Here is an 11699-nt window from a genome sequence, read left to right as displayed (position 1 = left end):
GCAGCTAAGCCCCCGAGTGGGAGGGTTGCTCACCACTCGGTAGGATTTTTTTAAACTTAGGCGAGTACTGGACTGCAGCTAAGCCCCGAGTGGGAGGGTTGCTCACCACTTGGTAGGATTTTTTTAAACTTAGGCGAGTACTGGACTGCAGCTAAGCCCCCGAGTGGGAGGGTTTCTCACCACTCGATAGGATTTTTTTAAAACTTAGGCGAGTACTGGACTACAGCTAAGCCCCCGAGTGGGAGGGTTGCTCACCACTCGGTAGGATTTTTTAAACTTAGGCGAATCAGGTTCGCAGCTAAACCCCCGGATGAGAGACATGCTCTCCACTCGATGGGATTTTAATTTTTGGAACCTAGGCGAATCAGGTTCGCAGCTAAGCCACCCACTAGGCGATTTTGGACACATGCATAAGAAATAACAATCATTTAGGAGACTGCAAAACCTTGCCTTTGATAAACAAACTGAAAGGTACTTCTTATTACATCTCGACAGTCCAAATGATTAAGTGTTAAAGTGGCGGAGAAGCTCCGCATTCCAGGCGCGTGGCTCGTCTTTCTTGTGTTCCACATCGTACATGTGATATGCACCGTTGTGGAGCACTTTGGTGATGGTGAAGGGGCCTTCCCAAGCAGGGGCGAGCTTGTGTGGACGTTGCTGGTCCACTCGGAGTACTAGGTCTCCTTCCTGAAATGCTCGACCCCTGACGTTTCTGGCGTGAAAATGCCGCAGATCTTGTTGATAAATGGCCGACCGGATCGGCGCCATCTCTCTTTCCTCTTCTAGAAGGTCAACATCATCTTGATGGGCTTGTTCTGCTTCGACTTATGAGAAAAGTTCCACTCGCGGGGCACTATGAAGCAAATCAGTCGGTAGCACGGCCTCGACTCCATAGACCAAGAAGAAGGGAGTCCGACCAGTCGACCGATTCGGTGTTGTCCTCAGGCCCCACAGTACTAATGGTAACTCATCTACCCAAGCTCCAGCCGCATGCTTGAGATGTCGCATTAGCCTGGGCTTCAACCCTTGGAGGATCAAACCATTTGCTCTTTCTGCTTGTCCGTTCAACTTCGGGTGAGCGACTGAAGCATAATCGACCCGAGTGCCTTGGGAAGCACAAAAAGCTCTGAATTCATCTGAATCAAAGTTTGATCCATTGTACGTGATGATGTTGTGCGGGGCTCCAAACCTGAATGTCAGCCCCCTGACGAAGCTTACGATAGTGCTCGAATCGAGGCTCTTGATGGGCTTGGCCTCAATCCACTTAGTGAACTTGTCGACTGCAACAAGTAGGTGAGGGAGACCACTTCTACCAGTCCTCAAGGGTCCAACCATATCCAGCCCCCAAACGGCAAATGGCTAGACGAGTGGAATGGTCTTCAGAGCTGAGGCGGGTTTGTGAGACATGTTGGAGTAGAACTGGCAACCTTCACACTTGTCGACTATTTCCTTTGCCATTTCATTCGCTCGCGGCCAGTAAAAACCTGCTCGGTATGCTTTGGCCATGATTGTCCGTGAGGACGCATGGTGACCACAGGTCCCCGAGTGGATATCACTGAGATTGCAAAATAAAATAGATTGGAAACTTGTATGATGGAGAATAGACCCGGGGGCCATAGGTTTCACTAGTGGCTTCTCTCAAGATAGCATAAGTATTACGGTGGGTGAACGAATTACTGTCGAGCAATTGATAGAAAAGCGAATAATTATGAGAATATCTAGGCATGATCATGTATATAGGCATCACGTCCGTGACAAGTAGACCGACTCCTACCTGCATCTACTACTATTACTCCACACATCGACTGCTATCCAGCATGCATCTAGAGTATTAAGTTCATAAGAACAGAGAAACGCCTTAGGTAAGATGACATGATGTAGAGGGATAAACTCAAGCAATATGATATAAACCCCATCTTTTTATCCTCGATGGCAACAATACAATACGTGTTGTTTCCCTTTCTGTCACTGGGATCGAGCACCGCAAGATTGAACCCAAAGCTAAGCACTTCTCCCATTGCAAGAACGATCAATCTAGTAGCCAAACCAAACTTATAATTCGAAGAGACTTGCAAAGATAACCAATCATGCATAAAAGATTTCAGAGAAGAATCAAATATTGTTCATAGATAGACTTGATCATAAACCCACAATTCATCGGGTCTCGACAAACACACCGCAAAAAGAGTTACATCGAATAGATCTCCAAGAAGATCGAGGAGAACTTTGTATTGAGATCCAAAGAGAGAGAAGAAGCCATCTAGCTACTACATGTGAATGCCTCCGGCGGTGTACCGGGATTGCGATGAATCAAGAGTGACATGTATGAAAAATTAAGCATGGTGGCTTTTCCACAAATACGATGTCAACTACATGATCATGCAAAGCAATATGACAATCATGATGCGTGTCATAATAAATGGAATGGTGGAAAGTTGCATGACAATATATCTTGGAATGGCTATGGAAATGCCATAATAGGTAGGTATGGTGGCTGTTTTGAGAAAGATATAGGGAGGCTTATGTGTGATAGAGCGTATCATATCACGGGGTTTGGATGCACCGACGAAGTATGCACCAACTCTCAAGGTGAGAAAGGGCAATGCACGGTACCGAAGAGGCTAGCAATGATGGAAGGGTGAGAGTGTGTATAACCCATGGACTCAACATTAGTCATAAAGAACTCACATACTTATTGCAAAAATCTACAAGTCATCAAAACCAAGCACTACGCGCATGCTCCTAGGGAGATAGATTGGTAGGAAAATACCATCGCTCGTCGCGACCGCCACTCATAAGGAAAGCAATCAAAGAACACCCCATGCTTCAAATTTGTCACATAATGTTTACCATACGTGCATGCTACGGGACTTGCCAAGTTCAACACAAGTATTCATCAGTTTCACAATTACTCAACTAGCACACCTCTAATATTACCACCTTTATATCTCAAAACAATCTATAAAGCATCCAACTTCTCTTAGCATTTCAAATTTATAACCAAAGTGAATTACCATGCTGTTCTAAAGGACTCTCAAAATGATATAAGTGAAGCATGAGAGAACAATTATTTCTATAAAATAAAACCACCACCGTGCTCTAAAAGATATAAGCAAAGCACTAGAGTAAAAATTATCCAACTCAAAAGATATAAGTGTAGCACATAGAGTATTCTAATAAATTCCAATTCATGTGTGTCTCTCCCAAAAGGTGTGTACAGCAAGGATGATTGTGGTAAACTAAAAAGAAAAGACTAAAATCATACAAGACGCTCCAAGCAAAACACACATCATGTGGCGAATAAAAATATAGCTCCAAGTAAAGTTACCGATGGACGAAGACCAAAGAGGGGATGTCTTCTGGGGCATCCCCAAGCTTAGGCTTTTGGTCGTCCTTGAATTTTACCTTCGGGTGCTTTGGGCATCCCCAAGCTTAGGATCTTGCCACTCCTTGTTCCATAATCCATCAAATCTTTACCCAAAACTTGAACTCTTCACAACACAAAACTTAAAGAAGAATCTCATGAGCTCCGTTAGTAAAATATTTTCTATGGTTCATAAACTCTATTACTAGCCATAGATTCATCAAAATAAGCAAACAACACACGAAAAACAGAATCTGTCAAAAACAGAACAGTCTGTGTAATCTGTAGGTTTCGAATACTTCTGGAACCCCAAAAATTATAAAATAAATTTCTGGATGTGAGGAATTTATCTATTAATCACCTTCAAAAAGAATTAACTAAATATCACTTTCCAATAAAAATGGCAGAAAATCTCATGAGCGCTAAAGTTTTTGTTTTTTTACAGCAAGATCGCAAAGACTTTCCCCAAGTCTTCTCAAAGGTTCTACTTGGCATAAACACTAATTAAAATCATAAAACCACATCTAAACAGAGGCTAGATGAATTATTTATTACTAAACAGAATCAAAAACCTAGAAACAAAAATAAAATTGGGTAGAATTGGCAACCTTCACACTTGTCGACTATTTCCTTTGCCATTTCATTCGCTCGCGGCCAGTAAAAACCTGCTCGGTATGCTTTGGCCATGATTGTCCGTGAGGACGCATGGTGACCACAGTCCCCGAGTGGATATCGCTGAGGATCATTCGACCTTCTTCTGGGGTAATGCATCATTGAGCCATGCTACCTCTTGAGCACTGCATTGGTTTTCCCTTGAAGAGGAAAGGGTGATGCAGCAAAGTAGCGTAAGTATTTCCCTCAATTTTTGAGAACCAAGGTATCAATCCAGTAGGAGGCCACACGCAAGTCCCTCGTACCTACACAAACAAATAAGAACCTCGCAACCAATGCGATAAAGGGGTTGTCAATCCCTTCACGGTCACTTACGAGAGTGAGATCTGATAGAGATAATAATGATAAGATAAATATTAATTGTATTTTTATGATATAGATTGAAAGTAAAGATTGCAAAATAAAATAGATTGGAAACTTGTATGATGGAGAATAGACCCAGGGGCGGTAGGTTTCACTAGTGGCTTCTCTCAAGATAGCATAAGTATTACGGTGGGTGAACGAATTACTGTCGAGAAATTGATAGAAAAGCAAATAATTATGAGAATATCTAGGCATGATCATGTATATAGGCATCATGTCTGTGACAAGTAGACCGACTCCTGCCTGCATCTACTACTATTACTCCACACATCGACTGCTATCCAGCATGCATCTAGAGTATTAAGTTCATAAGTACAGAGAAACGCCTTAGGTAAGATGACATGATGTAGAGGGATAAACTCAAGCAATATGATATAAACCCCATCTTTTTATCCTCGATGGCAACAATACAATACGTGTCGTTTCCCTTTCTGTCACTGGGATCGAGCACCGCAAGATTGAACCCAAAGCTAAGCACTTCTCCCATTGCAAGAACGATCAATCTAGTAGCCAAACCAAACTGATAATTCAAAGAGACTTGCAAAGATAACCAATCATGCATAACAGATTTCAGAGAAGAATCAAATATTGTTCATAGATAGACTTGATCATAAACCCACAATTCATCGGGTCTCGACAAACACACCGCAAAAAGAGTTACATCGAATAGATCTCCAAGAAGATCGAGGAGAACTTTGTATTGAGATCCAAAGAGAGAGAAGAAGCCATCTAGCTACTAGCTATGGAGCCGAAGGTCTGAAGTAAAGTACTCACATATCATCGGAGGGGCCATGGAGTTGATGTAGAGGCCCTCTGTGATCAATGCCCCCTCCGGCGGAGCTCCGAAAAAGGCCCCAAGATGGGATCTCTTGGGTACAGAAGGTTGCGGTGGTGGAAATAGGGGTTCGTGGTGCTCCTGGATGTTTTCGGGGTATGTGAACATATATAGGAGGAAGAAGTAGGTCGGTTGAGCCACGAGGAGCCCACGAGGGGGGAGGGCGCGCCCCCTGCCTCGTGGCCACCTTGTTGGTTGCTTGATGTCCACTCCAAGTCCTCTGGATCATGTTTGTTCCAAAAATCACGCTCCCGAAGGTTTCATTGCGTTTGGACTCCGTTTGATATTCCTTTTTTGCGAAACACTGAAATAGGCAAAAACAACAATTTGCACTAGGCCTTGGGTTAATAGGTTAGTCCCAAAAATAATATAAAAGTGTAAAAGAAAGCCCATTAACATCCAAAACAGATAATATAATAGCATGGAACAATAAAAAATTATAGATACATTGGAGACGTATCAGCATCCGCAAGCTTAATTCCTGCTCGTCCTCGAGTAGGTAAATGATAAAAACAGAATTTTTGATGTGGAATGCTTTCTAGAATATTCTTCAATGAATTTTTCTCTATTGTGGCATGAATGTTCAGATCCGAAAGATTCAAGATAAAAATTTATTGTTGACATAAAAATAGTAATACTCATAGTATGCTAATCAAGCAATTATGTCTTATCAAAATACCATAGCCAAAGAAAACTTATCCCTACAAAGTCATATAGTTTGGCCATGCTTCATTTTCGTCACACAAAATGCTCCCATCATGCACAACTCCGATGACAAGCCAAGCAATTGTTTCATACTTAGCCTTTTCAAACTCTTTCAACTTTTACGCAATATATGAGCGCGAGCCATGGACATAACACTATGGGTGGAATAGAATATGATGATTGAGGTTGTGTGAGAAGACAAAAAGGGAGAAAGTTTCACATTGACACGACTAATCAATGGGCTATGGAGATGCCCACCGATTGATGTCAATGCAAGGAGTAGGGATTGCCATGCAACGAATGCACTAGAACTATAAATATATGAAAGCTCATCAAAGAAACTAAGTGGGTGTGCATCCAACTTGCTTGCTCACGAAGACCTAGGGCATTTGAGGAAGCCCATAATTGGAATATACAAGCCAAGTTCTATAATGAAAAATTCCCACTAGTATATGAAAGTGACAAAATAAGAGACTCTCTATCATGAAGATCATGGTGCTACTTTGAAGCACAAGTGTGGAAAAAGGATAGTAACATTGTCCCATCTCTCTTTTTCTCTCATTTTTTATTTGGACCTTCTATTCTCTCTTTTGGCCTCTTTTTTATTATTTTTCGTCTGGAGTCTCATCCCGACTTGTGGGGGAATCATAGTCTCCATCATCCTTTCCTCACATGGGACAATGCTCTAATGATGATCATCACCCTTTTAATTACTTACAACTCAAGAATTACAACTCGATACTTAGAACAAAATATGACTCCATGTGAATGCCTCCGGCGGTGTACCGCGATTGCGATGAATCAAGAGTGACATGTATGAAAAATTAAGCATGGTGGCTTTGCCACAAATACGACGTCAACTACATGATCATGCAAAGCAATATGACAATCATGATGCGTGTCATAATAAATGGAATGGTGGAAAGTTGCATGACAATATATCTTGGAATGGCTATGGAAATGCCATAATAGGTAGGTATGGTGGCTGTTTTGAGAAAGATATAAGGAGGCTTATGTGTGATAGAGCGTATCATATCACGGGGTTTGGATGCACCGGCGAAGTATGCACCAACTCTCAAGGTGAGAAAGGGCAATGCACGGTACCGAAGAGGCTAGCAATGATGGAAGGGTGAGAGTGTGTATAACCCATGGACTCAACATTAGTCATAAAGAACTCACATACTTATTGCAAAAATCTACAAGTCATCAAAACCAAGCACTACACGCATGCTCCTAGGGGGATAGATTGGTAGGAAAATACCATCGCTCGTCCCGACCGCCACTCATAAGGAAAGCAATCAAAGAACACCCCATGCTTCAAATTTGTCACATAATGTTTACCATACGTGCATGCTACGGGACTTGCCAAGTTCAACACAAGTATTCATCAGTTTCACAATTACTCAACTAGCACACCTCTAATATTACCATCTTTATATCTCAAAACAATCTATAAAGCATCCAACTTCTCTTAGCATTTCAAATTTATAACCAAAGTGAATTACCATGCTGTTCTAAAGAACTCTCAAAATGATATAAGTGAAGCATGAGAGAACAATTATTTCTATAAAATAAAACCACCGCCGTGCTCTAAAAGATATAAGCGAAGCACTAGAGTAAAAATTATCCAACTCAAAAGATATAAGTGTAGCACATAGAGTATTCTAATAAATTCCAATTCATGTGTGTCTCTCCCAAAAGGTGTCTACAACAAGGATGATTGTGGTAAACTAAATAGAAAAGACTAAAATCATACAAGACGCTACAAGCAAAACACATATCATGTGGCGAATAGAAATATAGCTCCATGTAAAGTTACCGATGGACGAAGACGAAAGAGGGGATGCCTTCCGGGGCATCCCCAAGCTTAGGCTTTTGGTCATCCTTGAATTTTACCTTGGGGTGCTTTGGGCATCCCCAAGCTTAGGCTCTTGCCACTCCTTGTTCCATAATCCATCAAATCTTTACCCAAAACTTGAACACTTCACAACACAAAACTTAAAGAAGAATCTCATGAGCTCCATTAGTAAAATATTTTCTATGGTTCATAAGCTCTATTACTAGCCATAGATTCATCAAAATAAGCAAACAACACACTAAAAACAGAATCTGTCAAAAAAACAGAACAGTCTGTGTAATCTGTAGGTTTCGAATACTTCTGGAACTCCAAAAATTATAAAATAAATTTCTGGACGTGAGGAATTTATCTATTAATCATCTTCAATTTTTTTAACTAAATAGCACTTTCCAATAAAAAATGGCAGAAAATCTCATGAGCGCTAAAGTTTCTGTTTTTTTACAGCAAGATCGCAAAGACTTTCCCCAAGTCTTACCAAAGGTTCTACTTGGCACAAACACTAATTAAAATCATAAAACCACATCTAAACAGAGGCTAGATGAATTATTTATTACTAAACAGAATCAAAAAGCTAGAAACAAAAATAAAATTGGGTTGCCTCCCAACAAGTGCTATCGTTTAATGCCCCTAGCTAGGCATAAAAGCAAGGATAGATCTAAGTATTATCATCTTTGGTAGGCAATTCTTCAATTGAATACTTATAACCCTTAGGTGTTTCCTTCTTTCTATTGATGATTAAGCTCCTAGGCAAGAAATCAAGAAAATCATTTGTAGCAAAAGGTTCCTTAATGATAGTGAGAAAGTTGAGGTGAACACTTATGGATTTGAGATCCGCATTTTCCTTACTAGAAGTTTCACCCTTATTCTTAGGAACGTACATTAGTTTGGCAACTTTGGTAGGAGGATTTGAAGTATTCCTTGCGGCAAAAAAAGCGGACCCCAATTTGGTAATAATACCCTCAAGTTTATCAATTCTAGTGGAATCTTGGTCAATTCTTTCATTAACTACAGGTTCTTTTTCTTTAAAACTTTTCAGAGCAACTCATACCTTAGATCCATATCGGGTAATTTGGTTATGGATCTTTTTATCCAAATTCTCAATCAATTCAACAGTGGCAACTTTATTTTCAATAATATCGAGCCTTTGCATAACATGTTCCAAAGTTAACATAGTTCCATTAACCAAGAGAGGTGGTGTGGCAAACAAATCTATCATAGCATTGTAAGAATCAAAAGTGTGGCTACCCAAGAAATTTCCTCCGGTAATGGTACCAAGAATATATCTATTCCAAGGAATGATGCCTATATAAAAATTGCGAAGAAGAACGGAAGTAGAATGCTTCCTAGTAGATCTATTTTGCGCATTGAAAATTCTGAACCAAGTATATTTTCTCCCTCCCTTTGTTTAAAATTAAGGATCTCATTCTCAGGAGATAAAGGAGTAGATAAAGGACTAGCCATAACGACGAAGCAAGCGAAAGAAAAGGCGAATGGAAAAGAGGGCGAATAAAACGGCAAGGGTGAAGTGGGGGAGAGGAAAACGAGAGGCAAATGGCAAATAATGTAATGCGAGGGATAAGAGTTTGTGATGGGTACTTGGTATGTCTTGACTTGTGCGTAGACTCCCCGGGAATGGCGCCAGAAATCCTTCTTGCTACCTCTTGAGCACTGCGTTGGTTTTCCCTTGAAGAGGAAAGGGTAATGCAGCAAAGTAACGTAAGTATTTCCCTTAGTTTTTGAGAACCAAGGTATCAATCCAGTAGGGGGCCACACACAAGTCCCTCATACCTACACAAACAAATAAGAACCTCGCAACCAACGCGATAAAGGGGTTGTCAATCCCTTCATGGTCACTTACGAGAGTGAGATCTGATAGAGATAATAATGATAAGATACATATTTTTGGTATTTTTATGATATAGATTGAAAGTAAAGATTGCAAAATAAAATAGATTGGAAACTTGTATGATGGAGAATAGACCCCGGGGCCATAGGTTTCATTAGTGGCTTCTCTCAAGATAGCATAAGTATTACGGTGGGTGAACGAATTACTGTCGAACAACTGATAGAAAAGTGAATAATTATGAGAATATCTAGGCATGATCATGTATATAGGCATCACGTCCGTGACAAGTAGGCCGACTCCTGCCTGCATCTACTACTATTACTCCACACATCGACCGCTATCCAACACGAATCTAGAGTATTAAGTTCATAAGAACAGAGTAACACCTTAGGTAAGATGACATGATGTAGAGGGATAAACTCAAGCAATATGATATAACCCCCATCTTTTTATCCTCGATGGCAACAATACAATACGTGTCGTTTCCCTTTCTCTCACTGGGATCGAGTGATAACCCACAAGTATAGGGGATCGTAACAGTTTTCGAGGGTAGAGTATTCAACCCAAATTTACTGATTCGACACTAGGGGAGCCAAAGAATATTCTCAAGTATTAGCAGCTGAGTTGTCAATTCAACCACACCTCGAAACTTAATATCTGCAGCAGAGTGTTTAGTAGCAAAGTAATATGATCGTAGTGGTAACGATGGAAAAACGTAATGGTAGCAAAAGTAATACTTTTGGTATTTTATAGTGATTGTAACAATTGCAACGGAAAAGTAAATAAGTGAAGAACAATATAGGAAAAGCTCGTAGGCATTGGATCGGTGATGGAGAATTATGCCGGGTGCGATCGATCATGTAACAATCATAACCTAGTGTCGGTGTCAAAACCGGCGGATCTCGGGTAGGGGGTCCCGAACTGTGCGTCTAGGCCGGATGGTAACAGGAGGCAGGGGACATGATGTTTTACCCAGGTTCGAGCCCTCTTGATGGAGGTAAAACCCTACGTCCTGCTTGATTAATATTGATGATATGGGCAATACAAGAGTAGATCTACCATGAGATCGGAGAGGCTAAACCCTAGAAGCTAGCCTATGGTATGATTGTATGTTGTGGTTGTTGTCCTACGGACTAAAACCCTTCGGTTTATATAGACACCGGAGAGGGTTAGGGTTACACAAGGTCGGTTACAAAGGAGGAGATATCCATATCCGTATTGCCTAGCTTGCCTTCCACGCTAAGTAGAGTCCCATCCAGACACGAGACGAAGTCTTCAATCTTGTATCTTCATAGTCTAACAGTCCGACCAATGGAGATAGTCCGGCTGTCAGGAGACCCCCTAATCCAGGACTCCCTCAGTAGCCCCTGAACCAGGCTTCAATGACGATGAGTCCAATGCACAGTATTGTCTTCGGCATTGCAAGGCGGGTTCCTTCTCCGAATACATCACAGAAGAACTTGAAAACGAGGATAGTGTCCGACCCTGCAAAATAAGTTCCACATACCACCGTAGAGAGAATAATATTTTCGCAATTCTAATTTGCTGACTTGTCTTGACAGTATGACGTTATGTCATGGCCCAGTGATTATTTGAACCGTTCCCTTTAACCAGCCCCGCACATAATGCGAGGCAGTTTTTCGACATGTCTTGTCAAAGCAGAGATCGTGTCCCCTTATTATGGGATTCTCATCAATACGGGCGTGGGTAACCCAACCGCGCCATCAATTACAGCGCTTGGTGGATAAGCGAGTTTTACCAGGCAAGTGGGAATGCTTAGTTTCGTCTGCCCATATAAAGGGATAAGGATTCACCTTCCTATCCACGCCTTCTTCCTCCTTTGCTCATTCGTTTTCGCACACTCGAGCTCTAGCGGCCAAGTCCACCCTTCCCACCTCAACCTTCTCCAACCATGTCCGGAGCGGGAGGTAGGTGGATGGTCTCCTCCATCACGGAAGGAGACATCAAGAAACTGAGGAGAGCCGGATACCTGCCCGACGACATCGCGCACCGGCTCCCAGATGAGGGGCAGCTCATCCCCACCCCCAGGCCCCAT

The sequence above is a fragment of the Triticum dicoccoides genome, chromosome 7A, assembly GCF_002162155.2.
Source record: "Triticum dicoccoides isolate Atlit2015 ecotype Zavitan chromosome 7A, WEW_v2.0, whole genome shotgun sequence".
In the NCBI taxonomy this organism is placed as follows: Eukaryota; Viridiplantae; Streptophyta; class Magnoliopsida; order Poales; family Poaceae; genus Triticum; species Triticum dicoccoides.
Note: the sequence above shows the minus strand (reverse complement) of the source record.